This window comes from Sceloporus occidentalis, unplaced genomic scaffold, assembly GCF_023333645.1.
Source record: "Sceloporus occidentalis isolate IW3139 unplaced genomic scaffold, rSceOcc1.0.p SCAF_2, whole genome shotgun sequence".
NCBI classification, from domain to species: Eukaryota; Metazoa; Chordata; class Lepidosauria; order Squamata; family Phrynosomatidae; genus Sceloporus; species Sceloporus occidentalis.
In genome coordinates, this window is record NW_028316982.1 from 96595130 (window position 1) to 96618882 (window position 23753).

General features: G+C 39.1%; 1 protein-coding gene across 3 annotated transcripts in view; it reads right to left on the reverse strand.

The window, feature by feature from the left end:
* LOC149318735 (protocadherin-15-like) overlaps nucleotides 1–23753 on the reverse strand; it is a 952040-nt gene that overhangs the window by 848664 nt on the left and 79623 nt on the right. For all 3 annotated transcript variants that reach the window (XM_089510367.1, XM_089510370.1, XM_089510366.1), the window contains exon 2: nucleotides 6537–6731. The gene's annotated coding sequence lies outside the window, so the exon portion shown is untranslated. The remainder of the gene's footprint in view (nucleotides 1–6536; nucleotides 6732–23753) is intronic.

Consider the following 23753-nt stretch of genomic DNA (forward strand, 5'->3'; position numbering starts at 1 on the left):
ATCCCACAACTCAGCAGTGTGTACTATACTGGGAACATTTTTTTAGACAACACTATGGTTGAGGTTCATGAATTTATTTTGTAGCCCCCTTGATGATGGATAATAAAATGAGGCATATATTTCATTATTCCCTAACATTCGTAAGACTACTTTGCTGCTTTGAAGTATATCTTGCCTTCCTTGGTAATAGCCTTTTTTCAATAAAAAGAGCTGAAAAACACTAGCACGTTCTATACAGGATGATGCATGCAGCAGGACTAATGGCACTTTCCTATGTAAGAAGTATAAATGACATAATAGGAAAGCACACCAGTTGATGGATAATGGTGCATAGCAACAATGTCAAGGAACAAACAAAATAAAGAACTCATGTTAAGGCCATTTTGCCAATTTGAATTACAACATGATTTTCTCACTAATGGATGTATCCAATGAAACAGGCAGAAAAATAGACAGGACATCCTCATCAGGATAGATTCGTATCACTAAGAGTATTTTCTTGCTTTAGCTAAAGAAAGCGGTAAACCATAATTTGATGATAATCATTTCTCCACTATAAGCACCTTTATATCATCTAAGGTCTGTATTCACAAAACAGTTTAATAATTCCTTACCTCTATAAGCAACTCACCACAGCAACTAAATGCTTGACAACTAAAGGTCGCTTGCTCAAATCCCTAATACATCTTTTTAAAGAGAAAACATTGGCTTAAATCCAGTTTATTATTTCCAACTAGCATAAATTCATTGGGAAGTTGTAAATCAATAATCCAAGACGTTTTTGTTTTTATTTTTATTTTTACATTTTAGAAGTATTTATTTCCCGATTTCAGGACTTTTTGCAACATCACATGAAGGGTTTGTTTCATGCCCAAAACATTTTTGCAAAATAAATTTTTGAGCTAAGAAGTAGTTATTTTGCAAATAAATAAACATTTTTTTGTGCAATAACCTAGAAATAAGGGGAAAGTACTCATCTTTTCAGTGTCATTCAGTGTCAATAAATTCTGTGTGAGCTGACAATTTTTTTAAAGTGGTGTCTTAACCCATTTAAAATGGGTTGAAATACTATTTCTCATCAAAGGTAAGACCATTTCTTAAAATTCTGCATACACAGTATGAAACCATGGCAATATCTACAAGGAAAAAGCATCATTAATAAAATGGGCAAAGGGAGAAGCAAGGAGCACAAGCCTCTGGAGCACATGCTTCCTATCATTTTCCGAAGATTTTTCCATCTGCATTGGCCATTGAAAATAATTTTTCTACACATTCTAGATGCGTTTAGATTTTGTTTTGCTTTCATATCTTCCCATTAAATAACAGCTTTTTTGTCTCAAATACTGTTTGTATTTTTAATTTCTTGGAACCCAAAATCGAAAAGAGCAACTATCCTTGTTGCTTCATAAGACTATCTGTGTTTTAACATCTTTAGACATGCCCATCTCAAAATAGCCATGACACATTATTTGACAGAAAGAGACTTTTTGATCCAGCTTCCCATTTCAGAAAATGACAAATTTTAATATGGCTTTTACAGAAAAGGAAAGAATATTTGAAAATATTCAAAAAATGATTTAAAAAAACCCCAAACCAACCATGTTTTTTTCAGTGTTGAGAAATCCTGATGAGAAGAACTGTACATTGTAATGATTTCAGTGGAAATAATACTAATGACTCTTCTTGATACTAGACAATCAACCCACCCACACAAACACCAATATGACCTATAAGTTATATAAAAGTTCAACACTTTAAAAAAACACACACACCCTAATATCAGTTGCCACATTGTTCTTTATTTCAGAAACACCAATAATTACTATACAAAGCCACAGATGCCAGGCTGTCTACTGCAACAGTTTGTATTTTGAAAATTCAAGCCATTTGGGGAATGAGTAACTTCAATGCTTTGTCAGGGCTCTTCATCAATGGACCATCATTTGTACTTATTGCATATGGACAAATAACAACAAGAGTAATAATTCTATCCAAAAGAGACTCCTGAAACATATCCAATATGTCTTCGAAATATTTATGGCTACCTACATGTAGCCCACATGTACCCTACCTACATGTAGCCTACAAAGCCACTGCATGAAAGAGAAGAGACACAGATTCAAGAAAATCCATAAAGAATTCTAGATAACTGATATCAAAACTAATTGGCAATATGATCTAGATGATATCTAAGTCCCCTCATTCAGAGATTCAAGCTTCCTCCACCTTTCGAGATCTCGTTTTCTGAGGATTCACTCTTTCAATGCTTGCAAATTATAGACAAGTTCCATTCATTCAACACTTTTGTCACTTCTTCTTGCCTACAATTTTCACATGCGCACACTGGTGTGTGTGTGTGTGTGTGTGTGTGTGTGTGTGTGCATATATGTGTGTGTATAGGCTGCTAATTTAGCTTGTGCACACATTCAAAAGTGATATATAGTGTGTTATTTATGTTATCAATGACCAAAATGCCACGGATAAAAATGCAAACTAAAAACCCTGGGTTCCACTTTTATTGGGAAAGTGTTGGATACATAATTTTATTAATTTATTAACCAAAGTCAAGGATAAATTTAGAATATTTCTTATCAGTTAAGAGTTGACAGTTAATCGACAATAAATAATATAAGGGCGGGGGGAGCTCTGATATATAAACATCCAGGAAACATTCACATACCAGTATTAAAGTAGTACATTTGGAATAAAGAATTGTTTTTTTTTTCAAAGATATAATTCAGAAATAATCTTATCTGCCCTATAGATGTACACTTATTTTATGTGCTTTAATTCCATGAGAATCTATGAAAAGCTGAGCTGAATTAATAGCAAAGTAGATAATTCTTAAATGGGGTAATATTATAGAAAGTGTTTAAATACACTGTGATATTGTGAACATACTAGCTTTCTTAACACCATTCAAATCTTACTAAAAGCATATACCAGCTGAGCAGCTATTCAGAGTTAGGCAAGAGTGAGGAAATTTTAAAGAGCTCTCCTATTAGACTTCCTTTGGTCCTTCTTTTCAGACTATTCAGCCTAAAAGATTTAATAACAATGACTAACTGTGAAAGCTTAAACATTTATTTGTGCTAAGAAAGTACTATTTTAGTCTACACATATGGAATTCTAATATTAGCTGATCAAGAATGCATGTATGTATTTTAATAAAAAGGGGAAAAACTAATAAAAGGATTTCCCCTCCTGAATAATACTTGTTAGTGCAGGACCAAAACTGAACCTAGTCTTTGGATATAGATGGCTATCTGACAGCATAGTGTTCCCAAGAAGTCTGAAAGTATAGCTCGGTCACACTGAACAAAAAAGGCACCTGTGCAACATTGGATGGAGAGTGTCAGAATGTGAGACCAGAACCCTGGCCAATCAACCAGTCAGCTTGATTAGGAATCAACAGCACTTTATTGATAGTTCCAGAATCAGCAGTTCCACATCATTCAGCTTCTTAGCTGAGAGTGACCCCTCCCAGCAAAAGCAATAGCTAAATCCCCAATGCTTGTCTACTCCTCCCCCAGCCAAAAGCCCGCGCAGGAAAAATCCCCACCTCTTTCCCACCATTACTCATCCCCCCTCAGCTTCTATCCCCCTATGTTGAAAACTGCATTCCAAGCCTCTCAAAGAAAGGCCTTCAAGGACACTAGATAACCACCACCTGGCACTGCTCAGCCCTAACAAGCTCTATCTACATTAGCCCTAGCCAAAGCATATCCCAACCCCCATCATCCCCACAAACCCCAAAGCATTTATCTGATAGAATACAACAGGATTCTGACAGAGAGCAAGATTTCAAAAATGATTTTCTTAAAATTGCTTTCATTACAACCCTGAACAGCCAAATTATCTATCTGAACTCTAGTTGTGTTGTTGTTGTTATTATTATTATTATTATTATTATTATTAACCTTTATTTATGAAGTGCTGTAAATTTACATAGCGCTGTACATACAATCTTTTTAGTTAGTTCCCTGCCCTCCATTATATATAAGCTCATGCCAAATAAGGTGAAACAGTAGTCGTCTGGATGTATATTAGGTCAAATTAAGAAGACGAATACATGTAAATATAGCAATCTTTTAATACAGAAGATTACACTACATCGTATGAGAATAATAAAATTCAGTAAGTACTTCTCAGATAATCAAGGGGATAATATCTTATTTTAATTTTTTAACAACATTAAAATTCATGATATATAAAACTAAATATATTTTAGAAAGCTTCTGTAACTATTATACTCTGTATTTAATCCTCAAAATAAACACCTTAACCTCTGTATAGGTTTTTTTGTTCATCAAGGAAGTGATGGGTTGATGATAAATGAGAAAAATTGTAAGTACTGTAAAATTTTGTTCTGCCGAAACTCAAAGTTCATTTCTCCCAATTCTCTGCTTCCAGTGGGCAGTGTTCTCTCTTTCAATTATAACTCAAGTGCTCTTCAAAACTAAAAAAAGTTGTTTTTTCTTGAGTTTTTCATTCTTCATACTCTTACAAGCATTTCAGATGCACTGATTTATGCATATTTCTACTAGACTGACATGGACTGAAGTTCTGATTGGCGAAGATTCAATTTATCTGTGGAACCAGAACTGGTTTATAAAGATACTTCTGTCAACAACCTGTGCCCATACATCTCTCGCTAAACTCATCTTGCTTGCTGTACTTTACCACAGTAATGCAGACCCAACTATATTCAGGCCATGCCCTTGTGTAGCAGACATTGGAAAAATACTTGATATTGATGCATCTTAAAAACTAGGTAGCAATTTATTTGGGTCAATTGCAGGCAATAGTTGGCCCCCAAACATTTCTTGTCCTGTAAGATTTATTAGTGACAGCTGGCCTAACTAACACAGAATGATAATGAGTTGCAGCCAAAGTCATCTGGAAGGCCATAGTTGCACACCACTGATATAGGTTATTCTCTTAGCATTCAGTATTTCACTGAATTAGGATATGTGAACCAGTTTCACAAAGTAGCCGTGAAATCATATAAAGTGAAATTAAGTTTCACTTAATAGCATCTGATGTAGAATGTCTAATTTACACATGCCATTTTTTTATGTGCTTACTTATTTGCATACTGATGAGCAAAGATACAGGCTTCCATATATTCTCTCGCCTCACACAGAGAAAGTGACAAATGGCCAGATTTTATTCAAAGCCTGGAATAGCAGGTGTGGGTAGAGATTGAACCAGCAATGTGATCGTGTTCACTGACTACTCTATAACTCTCAGGAGACTGCAAACTTCCAGGAGAACATCTGCCTGTTGGGTGGCATACACTTGTCAAAGAAATACATGGATACAGTTGTCCTTCCATATCCACAGATTCCTTGGCGCTGCCAAGATATTCAGAGCAGTTCGTTGGTTGAATAATCAATACAGAGCACTTGTCCTCCCACCCTTTTCTGTTGGGAAAGTTAATAGAAAGCTTCCTTGCCCAAGTAGGGATTAGGAAGGAGGGAATCACTGGACTCAGAACTCCCCACATAAGTAGCATTTTTGCATCTCCCAAGATATGCTACAAGGAAATGTGCACTTGAACATCTGCATTTGTTCAATTGCAAAGCTTACCCTAACAAATGCAGTGTTCCTAATGAAAATGAATATATTTTAAAATGAGAAAGGCTAAAATGGACATAAATGAAATAAGGGAAGGGCAGAATTTATGTAAATTGTGTAAATGCATAATAAATTAAGAAATAATTACTTTTAAAACTGACTAAATTGAAGTGTATTGAAGAAACACACATTTCCATAACCTATTTCAAAACAAGCACAGGAAGAGAATGCAACCAGGATTCAGAGAAATTAAATGAAATAAAAACTGGGAAATGTTCACATCTAGATTTCCAAATGATCCAGAGCACTACTTCTGCAGGGTAATACAGAGTCTTCCTTGCATGCATTAAGCAGCAAATGGGGTCACAGAAACCACAACTGTAAAACCTCTAGCAAAACAAGCCAACACTTCAAGAGCCCCAATTTTAACACAGTTCTCATTTTGAATAAACATCAACCTATTTCACACAAAAAAGAGAATTTGCCCAACTACAGCAAAACAGGAGAAACCCGTACATAAATATTTAATATGTATAAAACTCCAGTGTATCAATTAATGGCGAGATACAAACCGCCGCTTTGCGGCGTTCCCCCACCGGCGCCATTTGCTCCGTGCGGGAGCTGCAGCAGCCAAACCGCGCGGCTCCCGCGCGGAGCAAAAAAGAAGCTCCATTTCGGAGCTTCTTTTTGCGGCGCCTCTATGACGTCGCGAGGCGCTGCTGGCGCATTCGTGACGTCATAGGCGCCGCGACACGTCTGGACGCTATGCGTCCAGTACGTAAAGATGGCGGCGCCCATGTGGAAGGGGCGCCGCCATCTTGTACGTATTGTATACGTACTAGGGTTAGGGGGGTGCGGAAGCACCGCCCCTTCCTAACCCTAGTACGTATACAATACGTACTATATGGCGGTATGTATCCCGCCAATAAAAGGCAGAAACTAGAAAAAGAACTTACTATTTTTTCTCAGTGGTTAACAGCTGTATTTCCGTTTTTGTATGAGAGTTTCCAGTGGATGAAGGATGATGCTATTAGCTTTTTGTTTATCACTTTCATATATGTGCACTAAAAGACTTCCACTCGCTCTCTGGCCTCTCTCTTCACTATATCTGCTCCATCACTTGGCCACAGCAAACCAACAGAGGACAGTGCCTGTGAAAAGAAGAATCAACATGTGCCATAAAGAAGCAACAGGGGGACAAACTTCAGTGCATAACCGAAAGATGAAGTTAGTATAAAACTGAAAAATTCCAAACAGTACATAAAATGTCTTCTAGTATGTGTTTCAAATGAGGAATATGTCCCTACTGTAATCTTCCTGTCCTTTCTTCCTGTAATTTTTCAAGCAGTAAGAAGAAAAAGAAAAAAATGTATCAAGGAAAAGCTTGAAATAATGTACCACTAGCCAGGGACAACATGTAACTAATGGTTCAACTACATTTTAGTTTAATAACATAGGTATCAGTTTGGTCCTTTCACCTTTACTCAAATGTAAAAGCATTTCACCCAATTTAGATAACCTTTGATGCATTGGGGATGGGGCAATTTGGAGGGGTTGGTAAACTGTTCAAACACCCCCTTCACATCCATGATGGTTTTGATCCAAATACGGATTCTTATTAGGAAATATAAAAGAAGAGGAGGATGAATGGCATACTGTACTATGTATTTGATATAGAATATAATCCAAATAGGCCCTCAGTGGATAACTGGGTCCCACTATGGAAGAAAGGTGGCATATATAAGATTAAATAAATAAATATAATTATACAATAATTATACAATTATATTTTATGCGGACTTAAGCATATGCACTCAAGCCGTAGGGAGCACACGGGGCGCAAGGGGTGGCGCGTCCCATTCAAATGAATGGGGCATGCACCCGTGGCGCCCCGCATGCTCCCGCGCCACCACACATATGAATGGGGCTTGAGCATAGGCGAAATTCGCCTTACGTGCGCGGGGGGGGGGGGTCCAGAATGGATCCCCCGCATAAGGCAGGGGCCCACTGTATAACTAAACTATCCATGCACTGGTACCAAGTTTGGGTGGTGAGTTATCTGTCACAGCTATCCATCATGTCATACAGTGCTAACCATACACAGTAGATAAAAAGAAGCATCCACAGTACATAGTGCACACCATCTGGGCTTTGTATTAAGTAAGAATACAATACAGTGAACCCTTGTTATACACTGGGGTTTGGTTCCAAGATCACCCATGTATAACAAAATCCGTGTATGCTCAAGTCCCATTAAATATAATGACATAGAAAAATGGTGTCCCTTATAAAAAATGGAAAATCAAGGTTTGATATTTGAAATTTATACTTTTTTTTGAACATTTTCAAACCGTGTATGCTTGTATAAGAAGGGCCAACTGTATAACTATAAAAGTTGTTATTGTATACCTCAGCCATTATTGCTCATGTTTATGGAATGGTCCCAGAATTATAGGAAAGTTATTTCAGTGACAACTTATGCATTGTAAATGGCTAGGAGCTAGTGGTTTATTTACTATTAAAGCATATATCGAATAGGGCACCCGAATTCAAGTAGACCCACAGAATCAATTGCTGAATACTAGATCAACAACTAGTGGTAGCCAAACTTTTTTGGGCTACCAGACCTTTTTATCTTCAGCAATAATCCTTGTGCTTCTAACAGCTATTTCTTGATAGTATGTCTACTGTTTGTGCAGCAGCCAGTTGGCCACCAGTGTTCAGCACAGCTGAACCCAGCTTGCTCCTCCTTCTCAGAGCCTCATGTGTGACTACAGCAGCAGCAGTGGCCCAGGCATGCTCCTCCATCTTGTCCACTCCAGGCTGACAGCAAAAGGAAGGCCAAATGTCCAGCTGCTCAGTAGCCGCTCCTAGTGTGATCAGGTGCAATCGAAGCAGCAACCAAGCAGCCAATCACATTGAGAGCAGCAACTGAGCAGCTGGCTGAGTAGTGACTGGGAGTGTCTCACCCATGCTGGTCTTGTGGCAATAGCCAGCACATGCAAGAGGCTTCTCTGTCTTTGCTCAACTGACTGTTTGGTTGCTGCTCCCAAAGTGACTAAGGCCCTGTACAGACCAGCCTGAAAGGCTGGCCTGGGGGGTAGAGTTAGGGTGCAGTGGCCTGATGATGCATGCCTGATTCTGGTCCCCAGGATGCCCTGAAGCTGTGTGCTGCTCCATATGGTAAGTGGCATCATGGCACGTCTCCGGTGCTACGTCCAGATGATGCAGTGCCACAGCTATGGCACCCTTTGGAGGGTGCAAAAAGGACCCGCTTTTTGCTGCACCTTTTTGCACCCTTGGAAGGCCAGATTGGGGCCATGGTGTGAGGCTGCCATGGCCCCAATCTAGTGTGAAAAGGGTCGGCTGCAAGTCTCCCTTCAGGGTGGTCTGTAGACCCCCTAAGTTCAAAAAGGAGAAGTTTCTCCCCAGTGAGGATGGACCCTTAGGCCCTATATAGACCAGACCGACAGGCCAGCCTGTGGGCGGAGCCAGGGAGCACTGGAGTGCAGCTTTGGTGCAGCTTCCGGATTCTTAGGGTGCATGCATCATTTAAACAGCATACCTCCAAAGAGACCCGAAGCAGCTTTATTTTGGCAGTCTCTAACAGGCCATTATTTCTTTTGCCACCTCTTCTTCACCTGTCTGATGAAAGAAAGCAGGAGCAGCAGTATAGCTGCAACCTGCAAGCCAAGTCCCAGCAAAGCTCACAAAGCTTAAGCTCTTTTTTGCTGCCACTTCTCCCCCACTGGCACATACTCTAATACCTCATTGCCACCATGGTCCTAAAGGCTGTTGGTTCTTCCTTTCTCTTGCATGCAAATACTTTGACTGAAGACCCCCATGCTGCCTCCTTTTTCTTCACTGTGCCATTTCCTCTCACTGTCCCCCTGGATCCCTAGGGGGAGCATGCAACCTATTTGGGGAATCACTGGCCTCAATAAATCCCATCTTTTCAATAGGTCTACTTTTATGTGGCCTCCATATCCATACAGATATAAATCAGTCACAGTAGTTTGTGGCTTAGCACACTAACTGCAGAAAAAAACTGTATTGTGATAAATTGAATGACGACAGAATAGATTACAAGTATAAGCCCATCCAACCATCAGCTTTATTACTGACATGAAAATGATATAAAAATGTATGTAAGTTCATTGCCATAAAAATGTTTAAAAAGAAGCAAATCACTAGCTCCTAGCCACTCCAACTTCACCATACATTCCCCTGCAAGAACTTTACCTTAAGAATTCTGGCACCATTCCATAAACATGAGTAAGAAAGAGTAAGATGAACAAGAATCTTTTATAGTTACATCATAATGCAGAAAAAGCTGCATGGAGAGAAATTAAATAAATGAGAATCCATGATAACTGATGTTATTTTCTAATACAGATGAATATCTGAACTTCCTTTCTAAGTAATCATCCTCTTTAAAAAAATGGGAACAGACAAGAAGACATAATAATTTTCCATAATCACTATTCACAAATTAGGGGGCAAAACAGCAAAAAATCAGTCCAGAAATATGATGTCTGTTTATATCTTATATTTTGGACTTAACCTCAGACCAAGGTCCATTGGGTCAACTCATATGGCATAGAGAATATTTAAATGGGAAACTGGTAAAGACCCAAACACACAGTATGGCATCTTCTTTGTGGCATATACAGGCATAAATCCACCTGGTTTCTGCACATATGTTTTTGGGGAAGGTGGTATTATCTTCTCTTCTCTGCAGTTACTAAAGTCCCATCACATTAGAGTCACTGTTTAGCTGCTCTGACACTCCCACTGCCATTTAGTGGCTGCCGGAGAGTAGAGGGAGTGGATCAAAGAAGCCACTGGTCATGTCCCCATAATCAGCTGCAGAATGATTACATCATCTAGAAGACCCTGGCAGAAATCAGTGCATGATGTAATTATTCTTTGTACATCATTCACCATCATTCTCTTTGTACGTCATTCACAATCTACAGGAATGTAGCTAGATGCTTCTCTAGTTTCCACCAGCCACAGAATGGGCATATGGCACTGTAAATGGCGAGGGATGTTGAGAGCACAGATGCAGCCAAGTTCCATGTGGGGATATTGTTAAGGAAAATGCAACATGGGACATACAGTAATAGAAATAAAATATGTATGTGAAAGTCACAATGACTAAGCAAGAGCAATTAAGAAGCTACACAGGTGAAAAAGCTAATGCAATTTAGAAGTCTTGAAAGTCAAGGACAGAATTATAGAATGTACAATTGGAAACACCTGAGATTCATTAAAGGTAAAATGATGAAATACTTGGGTTGGTCTTAAGTGTGGGTTGAACTATGTGAACCAATCAAAATGAATGTACACACCCACTGGGTGGAAACTGACTAGTGGGTGGTGATTAACAATGGCTATAATAATTGCAATGTTTGCCAATGTTTTTTGTTGGGTAGTTGGAGTAGTTTGGAGATATTGTGGAGTATTGGAGATTGTGATTTTGTAGGGCATATAGTATTTGTATATAGTAGAATAAAGTAGATCTTTTATATAAGACTACTGAGTTGTCTGGTGTCTTGAGTAAAGATACAAGAGCCAGCAGAATCCTGGAGAAGTTTGGAGACATCTGAGGAAGAAGAGTGAGAAGGCTTGGAGAGTTTGTCAGGGTCTTCAGCCTATTCTCTGAAACTCTGCTGCTTTGAAGAAAAGCATTAACCACTGACCAAAGCTGGTCAGCTCTGCTGCATAACAAGGTGGTGAGTTAGAGCCGGAGGTGAAGAGCTACAACTCCCATCATCCCTGACAGATTTATGTTATACTGTGTCATATAGAATCTCTGCCTCCTTCTGCCGTATTTTGTAATAGGCAATCCAATACAAAACAAGTTGATTCGCAAATAAATGTGGCTTTAGACACATATTTCAAATAAACTTGCTCATTATATAATTTAGCTAGTCAATTTCTTTTGTACAGAACTGCAGCTCCAAAAATAATCATATTAAAAATAAGATTAAGCTGTTAGCTGGACTCCACTAATACCTCCTCAGTGATATTTAAAATGCACTTGTACCTAGGAACTTCTTTATCAGAGACAAAACTTGCTAGAAAGTAGATGGAGCACCAGGAATTATTAGTATTGTTGAAAGAGGTGTGACTCCAATTGATCACAAGAACATATAAACAGAACACCAAAATGCTTCTCTAAGTAAATTCAATTACCCGAGGAGTGAAAAAGTCCTCAAAGGGAATGAATAGATTCTGCTACGAAACCATTTTCACTCAAAGAATGTATCACAGATAGCATGCTATTCTGGCAGAGCACAGACAAGATGATAAACCTTTTAACAAAAGCATTGTTGTTAGGACGAATAAGGAAGAAATTCCTGACAGCTGCTTTATAAGTTTTAACTACTTTATTGCATTAGCCTTCATCTACAGAATACAATGCAATATTAAACTTCACATATCATTTTTGTCATTTAAAGAAGGAAAATTCCACATCATTGCCAAAGTAGAAATAGCAGTGGTACGATAAATAAGTAGGATAGATTATATACCACTTAAACTAAATCAAAACTGAAGTAAAAGAGAATAGGGGGCACTTTTTCTATGAAAAAAAATGGCAAAAATAGCAAACATTAGGCATCATGGGATGGGTTTTTTTTTATGTATTCTCAGAATACATTTGAAACAGGATTAAATGGTTTCTAATGTCTGGAATTCATAATTTACCATTTTGCCATCTTTGTTCACATTCGACATTGTACGTTGCACTGACATTTGTGTATTTCATTTAAGAACAGTGCTATTGAGAAGTAAAAAAGATAGACCATATCCGTTTACAGATAATTTTTGTGATTAATAGAATAGTAGCATGACAATAGAGCACACAGAAATAAAATATTGGCTTCAATCCTACAGTTTCAACTAGAATATCTCAAGTCCAAAACACACTGCAGAAATAATCCAGTTTGAAACCACCTTAACTACCCTGGCTCAAAGCTAGGGAATTCTTGGAACTGTAGTTCTGTAAGACATTTAGCCTTCTTTGTCAGAGAACTCTGGTGCCACAATAAACTACTATTCCCAGGATTCCCTAGCACTGAGCCAGGGTAGTTAAAGTGGTTTCAAACTGGATTATTTCTGCATACTTAATACTTAAACTGTATTCTTTCTGCAGTGTATTTTGGACCTCGCTGAATCAATGGTTGACTGGTGTGTCAACATACAGGCAAATTCTATATACAGTCAATGAGTCTAATGTTGTTTCTATTTATTTATTTATTGGATTTATATCCTCCCCCTTTCTCTCAAAATGAGATTCAAGGTGGCTTATTTTAAAAATAAAAAGACACAGTTAAGACATTAATTTTCCAAAGTTTAAAAGAATTAAATATCAATATTATTAAAAACATGATTAAGGCAGTTAAAAACACTTAAAACATATTTAAAATGTAGTTAAAATAAACATTTTTAAAACACAGCACACCATGTACACACACACTAGACAGCCATAATCAAAATTAAATATTCTGCCTAAAAAAATAAGATTTTTGCCAGCTGATGGAAAGAGCAGAGAGCCTTGGAAAGGAATTCTACAGCCTGGGAATAACCACAGAGAAGGCTTTCTCCGAAGTCCTCACTAACCACTCCTGTGAAGGTGGTAGGACAGAGAGAAAGCCCTCCCCTACAGACCTTAAAGCATGCACTGACTTTTGTAAAGTCATATAGCCCTTCAAACTCTTGACTCGAGCCAAATAAGTCTTTAATGCTCAGCACTATGAATTCTGCTCAGAAATGGATCAGTAGCTAATGCAACTTTTCAACAGAACCACATGATTCTTGTACCCAGCCCCAGTTGACATACAACTTGCACCATTTTGAATCTGCTGAAGTTTCCAAACAGTTTGTAAAGGCACTCCAATGTACAGTGTGTTACAGTACTCCAAACAGGATGTAATCAAGGCATCTGTCACAGTAGCCAGATCTGACTTTTGAAGGAACATGTACAGCTGGCACACTAATTTCGACTCTGAAAAAGCACTTCTTGCCACAGCTGAAACCTGGGCATCCAGGCTCAGCCCCAAGTCCAGAAACACATCCAAACTACAAACCTGAGATTTCAGGGGGAGTGCAACCCTATCCAGTACAGGCTGAATCTTTGTTCCCTGGTCTGCCCTCCAATTGACCAGGAGTACTTAATTGTTTCTGGATCAAGTTTCAGTTTGTTCACCTTCATCCAGTCCATTACTGACACAGCAGATGCTAACAGCTTCCTTGGAATCAGATGGGAAGGTGAGACAGAGTTGTGTGTCATCAGCATACTAATGGTAAGCCTGAGGGCAGGGAAATGTCTAATTAACAAATTGTAAGCTGCTTTGATAGCCTTGGCTGAAGAGCGGGGTATAAATAAACAAGTATTATTATTATAATGATATTGAATCCCCAAAGTCTGGATGCTCTCTCTCAGTGGCTCCATGTAAATATTAAGCAGCATGGGGAACAGAACTAAGCCATGAGGGACACTACAGGACAGTGGCCAGGTTGTAGAACAGGCATCCCGCAGCACCTACATCTGAGCCTGCCTTTCCAAGAGCAACTATAAAACATTGTTCCTGAGCCCAATCTCAAAGAGGCATCACAGAAGGATACCATGGTTGACCGTACTGAAAGCTGCTGAGAGGTCCAGAAGAACTAATAGGGGCACGTTCCCCCATTTCGTTCCCTGCATAGGTCATGTACAAAGGCAACCAAAGCTTTTGGGACTAACCAATTATGGTTCAGAGTCTTATTTAAAAAGTTGCAACTTCACCTTGGAGTTGTTCATGTCTTACAATTTCCAGATTTTTGACCCAGATAATCATCACAATATATACATGGAAATGTACAATTATCATCTCACCACATTACTGTATGCCTATATATGTGTATCCCAAACAAACCAAACCAAACAGGACAACATTTAGGGAATCAAGCAGACCAGCAGCTTGGAGTGGCCACTCCAGCTCCGGTCACTTCCCATTTGGTGTGGGACCGCAGTGATCAGATGCTGCGGTCCCAAGGCCAGCCACCACCACAGTCCACTGGCAAGGAGCACTTTTTTGTGTTCCTTTTGTGGCCAGTTTTGGGCCGTCTTAGGTAGTTGTGGTGTAGCTTCAGCCCGATCCAGGGGCATGCATCATCTGTACACATGCCCCCAAATCGGCCCGATGGCAGCACTTTTGGCCCATCTGTTTTTGGCCTAAATCTCAAGTTGGACAATATATTTTGATTATGCGAGAGCTATACAACAGTTACAGAAAACAGTCACCCTTCCACATTCATGGTGGTTAGGGGCTTTTTAGAACCATGAAACAGTGCTGCTTCAGTACAAGGTGTTGGTTATTACCTTTAAACCCCTAAATGGCTTGGGTCCAAGCTATCTCAGAGACCACCTCTTCCCATACAATCCTCCCTGTGCCCTCCGGTCCTCTGGGAGGAACTTGTTGCAGCCTCAAAAATCGAGGCTTGCGGCGACCTCCCGGAGGGCTTTTTCTGCTGTCGCCCCCAGGCTCTGGAATGACCTGCCGGACGAGATCCGTCAATTAACATCTTTGGACAGCTTCAAAAAGGCTGTCAAGACGGATCTCTTCAGGCAGGCCTTCCCAGACTAAAATATCCCGGCCTCAGGATCTCCCCCCTCCTCAATAATGTCTCCAAAGCCCCCTTTTCTTTTCTTTAGAACTGAAGTTGCAGTGGTTTATTGGTTGGTATTATTTTGTTTAATTTATTGTTGTTCTAACTAGTTATTGTGGTTTTAATTTAGATATGCAGTTTAATAACTTTTTAAGGGGGGAGGGAAATATATTGTTTTTATGCTGTATGTTATTTTAATGTTGTAAACCGCCTGGATTGGTTTGCCACAGGGTGGTATATAAATAAAAAATTTTTATTATTATTATTACTATTCAAAAACTGAATGAAATTAAAGAATAAGAATATATTCTTATTCTTTAATATACTCCTAAAGACCATTAACTCGTAAGACATAGGGTAGGCTTCTTAGGGGCTCTGCCTTAGAAATAAAGGCTCTGTGAGTCAAACAGGTTGGGAAACCCTGCTTTAATGTATCTAATATTCATTAACCAAGATCAGCTAAAATAATAATAAAACAGAAAGATTTTCAAGTTTTAATAGATCAGGACCATCACTTTTATCTGTCCATTTTACCATGTTAAAAGAAAGGAGACAAGACACTGAGGCATTCAAATAATAACTAATTTACAAAGAACAGATGTGAATCATTAATAGGAAAACAGCTGACAAGGAGGAAAGACTATTAAACAGCATGTACTGTACCAAGCAGATTGCCTTTTAAATTACTCACACTTGTTCCCTTAGTAAAAAGAAAAATAAATCTGACAGAACATAATAGAATTCTGTTATTTTAAATGAACTGCTAAGGGTCACTTTGTATGGCATTAACATTTTAGACCTGAGAACACCAAAAGTTTCCAGGTATTTCATAATATACTACATATAACTATTAATTTCAATTCATAAAAACCTAACAATTTCTTGGCATGTACAAATATTACCATACCTGTAAGGATATTTGTATTATTTTAGAAGCATTGCTACCTACTACAGATCAGATCAGGAGTCATCTGGATGTGATTCTAACTTATCAACCCCTTCTTCCACAAAAAACTCACTTGTCTTCTGCTGGACCTCTCTGTAGTCACAGTCTGGTTTGAGATGGTGGGGAATAACCACATTGTCTTGAGCAATGTATAACTGGAAACACAATGATTACGTCATCCTCTGATATCTCCAGAGGGATCCCCCCCCCAATACTCCTATTGTGCTTGTTGTCCTGTTGTGTTGTGCACACATTGTGCTTCTGTGACTGATGCCCATGCTCTTCCAGCCCGAAATCGGGGGTGGATAATGTGTGACCCATGGGCTGCATGTGGCTCTCAGGGCTATTTTTCAGGGGAGGGGGCAGAATAAAAACTGTATTTTCTTGCCAAAAGAAGTTTGTTTGTTTGTTGGTCATTTAAATGCTTCCTCCAAAATGCCAGAAATGATCTCTAACAAGTGTGGAGGAAATTTCCACCATGGTTGGAGCCCCACTGGATCCTTCAGTGGTGAAATGAAATTTTGCCCTCCCAAATTATGTTTTTAAGTGCCTCAAAATGCTAGAAAAATGCTATCTAGAAGGTCCAGGAAGCCCCCAAAACAATGTCTCCTACAGGGCTTTGGGGGCATTTGGTGTCAAAAAATATTTTTGCCAGAAAAAAGTGAAGTGTCTGATATGGCCCTTCTAGGTTTACTGGAGGGCTAATGTGACCTCTAGTCTTCCACAATTGGCCACCTGTTGTAAATGCTCCTAGAGGGCAGCAGGAAAAAGTAGTTTCAATGATCAGTGGTCACTGTATGAGGTGGCAGTGAATACCTCGATCTGTGAAGACCGTCAAAAGGCATATGCTGGCATAATTAGATTTATGCCTCCAGATGTCATTTTTTTTAACTCCAAGGCAAGGACTTCCATCAGTTCTGCAGAGGTGCCACAGTATTTTTGAAGCAAAGGTGAGGGGCCACATGTGATCATATATTGCTTTAGGGTTTTTGTAAAGGAATAATTATTGGAATTAAAATAATAAGATGCTTCATCTGTCAATGTGAAAATGCTTAAAGTAGCTTTGCCTTTAAAATAATGTAAAGTTTTGTGTGTAAATGTGATTGGGAGACTTGCCTAGTTCTTTGGTGCAATAAGATGCTCTGGCACTGTCTCGCACCACAGCAGGTCCCATGAGACCACAGAGTGGGATTGCTAGGTCAGGTTTATCCCAAGCTCTATTTCAGGGTCCAAAACATGTGATCCAGGGACAAGCTCTTATAACATCTCAGGATCTCAGCCCTTGTGATGTCACTATCATGAGCGATCAACCGTTAACCATAGTTTTACAGAATATGTCATTTGAAGAAAAAATGCTTAGTCTAGCAAATAAGAAAAAGATATGATCATACACCTTTTCAAGACAGTGCTCTTGCCCTGAAATTCCTCACACGTTAGGTGGAGAACCAGAGAAGAGCGTCCATGCTGCTGAATTAAAGCAGTAACTATAACTATATAGTTACAAATTAAGTAGCCACCAACATATTTCAAATTGGTGGCCCTGGTGGAGTCTGAGAACTCCCAGTGACCTAAGGATGCTGCTTATCCTTGCTGCAAAGGAGGCTATAGTCCTTTTCACGCAAATTCCATGGCTCCAGTTGAGATCAGAATTCATGTACCTGCTATTTCCAGCTTGGTAATATAATAGTTTGGCAATATAAAGTTTAAGTATGTTCCTTAATTAGGATTGGAAGTATAGTAGGAAGCTAGAAATATAATACAGATCACTGTATTGTATGTTATATAATCATATTGCTGTATTTTTTACTTATCGGCATATATGGTCCCTCACTCTTGGACAAAATACTATTGCACAATATAAATCTCAACAATATACCTAGATCACCATATTTACTTCTAGCCATTGCATTAAAATTATCTTCTCACAGGTCATATCTGCACATGCTAGATAGAATACTATGAGAGCAGTCTGAATGTTCTGGCCCTGGAACTATCCTGAATTCCCACTGTTACCTGGACAATTCACTGCAATGTTGAGCAGCTGTTCACAAACATATCTGGCTGTGCTGCAGAGTGTTGCTCACTCTGAGGTCAGAACGAGGTACCCAGCATCAATCACAGGACTGGGTGCCTTGTTCTGACCTCAGAACAAGCGACATGGAGCAGCAGTGGTAGCCCTTGTTAGCACAGCAGGATATGGTGCAAACAAGCTGCCCAGTACTTCAATGGAGGGCTCTGGATCTTCTGAGAAGATCCGGAGCAAATGTTGAGTTATTTTAATCCTTACAAGGGAAGAAGGTATGCAGTGGAAGTATAATATAGTTCCCCCCAGAACTGAGGATTGAGTTCTTTGTCATCTAGGCTCCTTGGAGTGGGATTGAAGGAAGATTTTTTTTTTTTTACCCATGCAGACAAGACTTTAGATACCAGTACAGGAAATGCTGAAATTATTTTGAACTAGTTGGAGTTGTGAGTATAAAATTTGTTCCCATACAGCTGTGCTTCATTATAAATCTGAAAGATCAATTTGTATATTAACTTGGAAGTTAATTGCCTCAAAATGCCCCCAAAATGCTATTCACTTGTATATTCACTTACTCATTTTGGGCAATAACCCCAAATCTTATTATTAAAAAACTTGCATACTACAAAAAAAATAATAATGAACTACTTTCAACCAGCCAAAGAGACCCTGTGGGACCCTTGCGAGTTCTATTCACACAAAACAACAGGCTATCATAAATAAAGCCATGGGACATCAGGCAGTATAAAGAGAAATATATTTCCACTGTTTGTTTTCAATGTTTAAAGTCCAGAATACCACTGTAGAGACACATGGTTATGAAATTCTATCACCAATGTTGTTCACAGCAGGGTGATTTTATTAACACAAAGAAGAAACATGGATTTTCAGAGAAAACAAGGGCAGTAACAAAGTCATCATGCTATGGCTTGCAAAGGAAAGTTGCAAGGAACAATCTTAACAGCATCCATTTTTCCCTGTACAGATACCAAATCACAACTATAGAAATAATTCATTTGACACTGAACACTTTAGAACAATGTGATACATAATCAAATAGGAAACTATAGGTGGCATCTGTCAGACAGAAAATATTATGGAATCTGTCTTGTAAATTACAATCAGCAACTGGGTACTGAAGCTATTATGTCAATCAATCCAGGAACTGAAGTTAAAAGATAAATCTGACAGATATAACAGTTCCCAACCTTAACATGATCTTTCTTAGTTTAAGCAAAAAAGAAATTAAAATCAGGAGTCATTAATTTATTTTTATTTTTTAAATCTACTAATACAAAAAGATTGTATTGTCTTTACATTACAATTAACATACCATATCATACAAAATTAATAATTAATAAACAGGATAATACTTCTTTTAGGGTGCTCTTGTTTTCGATTTACAGGACAAACTACATCAAAGTGAGAAGTCATGGTCATATACAGGCATCATTTGGAATGTTTATATACCATTAGCATGAATGGACACTATTAACAAAACCTAATCTTCAAAGCAGCAGCTTTTAACTGAAGTTACATATTTGGGAGATAAAACATATGGGATCTGCTACCAATAGCTACATGACTTAAAGGCGGAGGGAAGGATATATCTGTGTGTAGTCCATTAATAAAACCAAAAAAATAAAGTTCTATAGCACCTCTGTTAGAAAACTTTCTGTCTCTCTCTTAAGCTTATTGCTTACAGGAATGGGAACGGAACAGAATGGCATGGAACCAGGGGAGAACGGGTGTTACCACATAGGAGAATGCCACCAATACCGCGGGAGTCCCCAAGCCATTCCTCATCCGTTCCATGGCAGCCGATTTTGAAGGATCATTTAGAACCATTCACACACACACACACACACACACACTTTCAAGTTCTTCAGAATTCTCTGTCAGACTGGATGTTGGAAAGACTGGGTTGGTGGAAAGAAACAGAATAATTTTTACAACCCCCCCCCCCCAAAAAAAAACCCTCACCGCATGTAATAGTGCAGTGGTGGCGAACCTATGGCATGCATGCCAGATGTGGCACACAGAGCCTTTCCTGTGGGCACGCATGATGTTGCCCCAGCACAGAGTTTGCCAGAGTTCATTACTAGAAAGCCAGAGGGACGTGGCACTTTGCAATAAATAAGTGGGGGTTTGGGTTGCAGTTTGGGCACTTGGTCTGCAAAAGGTTCACCATCACTGTTATAGTGGATGGTTCTAATGTTCAAATAATATGGAGATTGTTATGTCACTTGGTGTTTCTGCTCCCCCACAACACAGGTGACAATACACTCCAATGAAAGGCAAAAGCGATGTTACTGAGGGAAAAATGCAAGTGGTGTTTCTGTGGAAGGATGTGTATCTGTGTGTGTGTGTGTGTGTGTGTGTGTGTGCAAATTACTCAATTACACAGATCCCTGTAAAAAAAAACACTCACCTGCATGCAGTTTCAATGTGTTTTTTTGTGTTGGAATCAGTATGTTTTGCAGAAAATACTGATTTTCTGCCTAAACGTGTATTTACTGTATAGTAAAGCCAAGTGTCAAGCAGAAATACCATGAGCAAAAAATGTTATGTCTGGTTTCCTTTTTTCTTTTTCTCTTTCTTTCTTTCTTTCTTCTTTTTTTTTTTGAGAATCCATCAGTTTTTCATGAAGAATATTAATGAATATTCTGCTCATGTCTGTTCATTGATGGGAACAGTTGCCAATTGCTCTACTGAGTAGGTGGGGTTTTTTGTACTCGGAGTTTTAGGGGTTATTTAGATGGTGAAAATAATTCAGGATGAATCCAGGTTGAATCTTCATTGTTCACATGCATACCAAATGCATCCAATTAAATTTTGGGCTGCCAAAAACCCCACTTACCTGGGATAATTGATACCAAGGTTTTTCCCGAGTTGTTTAAAATATTCACATCATCGGCAGCCTGAATAACCAATATGAATAGACCCGGGATTAAACTCTGCATGCCTTGAACGTGTTTCTAATACAGTCACATCATCGACTCCATGTTCATTTGAGTGCTGGCATGTGTGAGCAACAGAACGTGGTTCTCTAGTGTGAGTAACATCATGTGAATAACCTGGAATGCATGAGTGAGGTTATTCGTATCTTTTCACTAAAAAAACCAACAATATCTGAACAACCCGTTAGAGGCAGCAAATGGTCCCGACATTAATGAGTGTGTCTTTTCCATTAGGTCTTTTCCCTCAGGCTTTGTCCAAGGCTAGAAAACCTGTGGCCCTCCAGAACTTGCTGGACTCCAGTTACCATCAATCCTAGACAGATTAGGCAATGGTCGGGTGTGATGGGAGCAGTAACTGATGAATATCTGAAGGGACAGAGGTTCTCCACCCCTAACTTTATCCCAAATTTCCAGCTGATGTTCTTTTCAATGATAGGAAGGAACATCAGCCTCCCTCACTCCCCCTCCACTCCATCACACTGCTTAGAAAGTGGCTGCTCAAAGCAGTTACAGGGCAATGTAGAAGACAACCACAGATCTTTAACTGGAACAAGGTCCTCATCAATATAGGTAGAGGAAGGATGGTTCACCAAACCACCAAAACACAAGCATTCAGAGGAGGGCAAGAAAAAGTTGATAACTTGAGCAATAACCTCAGATTTTTTTCCTTTTTTTAAGCGAACACGTATTACAAGATAGATAGGTGTTCCAGGGTTTTGTTTTTGTTTTGTTTTTTTAATCATGATACTGGTGTTCAGATTTTCTGTCCAAATTGTATGAGTGATTAAGCAATATAAAACAACATCCACCACCTCCACCAAGGATCACAGAGAAGAATAAACACTTGTAGCTGAAATGATCAGGATCATTGTCTCTCATTCTTTTACCTTGTGTGGTATTAAATGGATTGTGAGAACATTGCATACACATCTATCCACCCAATAATTATTTTACAAAGATGGTCAAAGATATTTATTGAATCTCTTCCTTTGTCACAACCCATTTGTTTACTGAAGATCTCCCTTTGCTTCAAAACCTAACAAGTATGAATCAATATATATTGCAATATAAATTTGATATACATTCAAATAACATGCATTACACATTTACTATCCACAGCCTCTTATCAGTACTGTATAGTGTTAATTTTACATTCTATATACACTCTTATAATCTTTGACTGAACAGACGGTGGTTTGTGTGAGAATATTCTGATACTGTCATTTAACCAAAATGTGTTCCTGTATGCAGTGCAATCTGGGAAAGCTAATGGCATCTGTTTTACTGCCATGCTTTCGGGGAGTGTCACTGCTTATGATCAGCCAGATTGTCAGGCTGTATCTCACAACAAGGGCAGAACAAAGACAAGCAGCTCTGATAGAGTGTGTGCCTTTTTATAAAGGCCAGACATGCCTTGCATTTTTCTAAATTCTTCTGAGTGAAAAGGTAGCTCCACAGGTGTATTTCTTCAGTCTTTTATCCAAAACAACATTGACACTGCCCATTGTAGCAAAATGAAAGTGGATCTGGCCAATGGAGTGGGTCAGAAAAACGCCAATATTAATTGCCAATATTAAAACGCCAATATTAATAACCAAGTCAAGCAGAGAATACTAACTAGTCTGAACTAGAGAAAATATCTTTGGAAAGTGTTTACTATTTTGAGTAAAAAAACCCAAATCTTAGAGCAGAAAGTCATGGTTACCAATCCTATTGCATGGAGGACAAATAAAGCACACCCATCCAGACATTACAAAGGCAAAGCATCCATATGTGAAACTGACACTCTTACATTCTTGACCTCGAGTTGAAGTGATCGTCTCCAACATAGATTCCAAGAGGGCAAGATGAGAAAAATCAATGCTTTATATGTCTATATACCAAAGCACAGACTTTAAGAAACAAACAAGGCAAGCTTATACTCTTAGCACAGGAAATCCAATATTACTTTATAGGTATAACAGAGACTTTCTGGGATAATTCCCATGACTGGAATATAAGAAAAGTTCACAAATAATAGATTGGGGGGGGGGGGGGGGAAGAAGGACAGAAATCCAAAATGCCACTTCTCCATGGCCCAGAAAAGGGTTATCCTTGGGGCTTCATGCCCCCGGACACCCGAGCACTAAAAAGGAGAAAGGGGTGGCCTCTTTCTCCTCTGCATCGTTGGTGCAGATGTTTAGTTGCCGCGCTAATGATGCACATGCCAAAAGAAGCTCAGAAATGAAGCTCCTATTCGCAGGGTCACACAATCATGGCAGCATTCACATGCGCTAGGGTTCAGAAGCATGTAATTACTGTGTGCTCCCGAACCCTAGTATCGGCAATGGCACACCACTTCTGGACCATCTGTCTTGGCCCTTTATTTAACTCAACTTATTTAACTTTATTTCTTCAATATCTGCCAAAACCAGGGGGAGAACCTTGTGTGGGAGTAGTCTGCTCCTAGACCAATTCCCCAGCTTGCCCTGGGCACAAACACCTGAGCCCCAAGGGCAATCCAGAAATGTGTTGCTCCCCAGCCTGCCCACATCCAGAAGGCCAACTCAAGACTCCCCACTTAACTCACAAGATTTAAGTGAGGGTG